Genomic DNA, 2,500 nt, shown 5'->3' with positions numbered 1-2,500 from the left:
GTGTGTGTGTGTTTGTGTGTGTGTGGGTGTGTGTGTGTGTGTGTGCGTGTGTGTGTGTGTGCGCTTGTGTGCGTGTGTGTGTGTTCTATGTCTGTCTGTGTTTCTTCTGAGCTGAAGACGAAAACAACACATTGAATTTGTCAGGTGGCCATTTTTTTTTTTCTCCCAAAAAGAGTTTCTTTTTTTCTGTCATCTGCATCTGCTGCAGTCATTCCGGTGATGTTTCCAGCCCGTCTGTACTTACTGATAGTAAGATACGACCGCTGTAACGCAACAGGGGCAGCAGTGAGAACGTGGCGATATGTGTGTGTGTGTGTGTGTGTGTGTGTGTGTGTGTGACGTCTGTGTGTGTTGTCTCTCCTGCGTTGCAGCTGCTGGTCAAAGTGAGCGATGTTCCGGACCTTTCCGCTGGAATCACCTGCTCCTTCGGCAACCTGACCGAGGTGGAGGGACAAGTCAGCGGCAACCAGATCCTCTGCGTGTCCCCCAGCGCCAAAGATGTCCCCCTCATCCCCACCGACCAAGGTAGAGAGAGAGTGACACACACACACACACACACACACACATTTTGGTTGAGTTTGTTTTCATTCATAAACAATTTACAATTTTTATCTCGTGTCCCTGACCTCCAGACCATCTCAGACACTTACAGTCATCCTATGTCATCGCATGACCCTTTCCCCCGGGCTTGAAAGAGTTACGATAAGAAAAAAGCTGTTGCAATAACCACGTTAAAAACCATCAGTTCCAATATCTCGTCTTTAGGCTCTGTTCTTCTCTTGGCATGGCAATTGCTTTATCATTTTATCATCAACATCATCGTCTTCATCATCATCATCATCATCACCATCATCATCATCATCATCATCATCATCATCCCACGAGTCCTCTTCCGTGCTTCTGGTCCCTTTTAGGTGTCTCATAGGGGTCTTGGGGTATTGGGTCCTGACCCTCCTCATTGAGACTCCCTTCAGCTGGTCCTCTGGCGGAGGTGAAGAGGCTCCATCCCCCAGGCTGTGTAGAGTCAGCGTCCCTGTTCCCTCCAGCAGGGCTGTCAGCCGCTGTCAGAGCGATGCTTCTGTTTCCACTCTCCGATTGTTGTGTTGCTCCTGAACCCTTAAGTAGAAATGTTTTAGAAATCAATGTTTGTTAAAGTTGCAGCCTGACTTGAAAGACCACTTTGAGGTTTAAAGACACACTGTTTTTCTGTGGAATTCGTAAGACATTGACTATTTCTTTTCTTTTTTTTTCTTTTCTTTTTTCTTTTTTAACACGAGACACTGACTTTCATCGATTCAAATATGTTGATGTGCGAACAAATCAGCATGATTCTATCAAAACAGAAATAACCCTCCGAGGCAGGAGGAAACTTCAACCAGACTCCAACATCCAGTCTAGACACATAACACAAATAAGTGAATGTATAACAAGTTGGGTGTCACATCTCACCTCCGTCTTGCGCCTTCCGTTCTAACCGTAGATGGAAAGCCGTCCCAACCGTTGAAGCAGTCCTTTCCCTTGTCCGTTCCGTCAATCTTTGTACGATATTCTTTCCGACATCCCAATCCTCTTTCTTAATCCCAACGGCCTGGTTCCTCATTTATTTTATTTATTTTTATCGTAAAGGCAATTGTATTCTTCCTCCTCCTCTGCAATCCTCGTCTCATCAACATTCATCTTCTTCTTCTCTGAATGTATGACTGTCTGTAGATGATCCGTGATCCATGAGAAGTATCTGATGCAGTAATATACAGGGATTATTATTACGGCCGCTAGTGTTGAAACTCCACAAGGGGTGGACCTGGATGCCCAGTTAAATGAAGCCAGTAAACATATTTGAACTGGAAAAGGGACTTGCTTCAGGCGTCTAATCGGCTTGAATGAAGACAAAAGGGGTGTATGTTTAGAGGAAGAAGGCGTGATATATCGGTCCACTCTCTCTCTCTCTCACACACACACACACTCTCTCTCTTTGGTCTTGGTCATCATTGATCCAAACACTCACTCACGTGGGCCTGTCTCTCTAACGAGCTCCCGCTGACCCAGGGCCGGGTCCCCAGGAAGGAGAGTGTGTGCTCCACATCAGGACATGGCCCATTAAGGCTGATAGAGGGACCAGAACCAGGCCACTGTGGCCTGTGACTCGGTGTAGTGCTGCCCACATTACTGCCCTCACATGGGGCTAATGGGACAGCAGAGAGCCCCTGTTAGCACCACCGAGGACTCTGTGGGAAGGGATTGGATAGGCTGTTACACACGGCTCAGGGAAGGTGAGTTAGTCACTGGTTGTTCTGAACAAGAATGTTTCTTGGTAAGAACCCCCCCCCCCCCCCCCCCCGAAAAAGAAAAAAGAAAAAAGCCTATGGGAGCTGTTCCCTGCCTTTTCCAGCTGTGGCCAACAGGCCATCCATGGTGTTCGTCCACTTTACTCGATGTGAATGGATTTTTGACAGGCTGGAGAGCCTCGTTGGACAGGGTCTACCGTAGCCTAAAGATCAGC

This window comes from Argentina silus (assembly GCF_951799395.1).
Source record: "Argentina silus genome assembly, chromosome: 8".
NCBI lineage: Eukaryota > Metazoa > Chordata > Actinopteri > Argentiniformes > Argentinidae > Argentina > Argentina silus.
Note: the sequence above shows the minus strand (reverse complement) of the source record.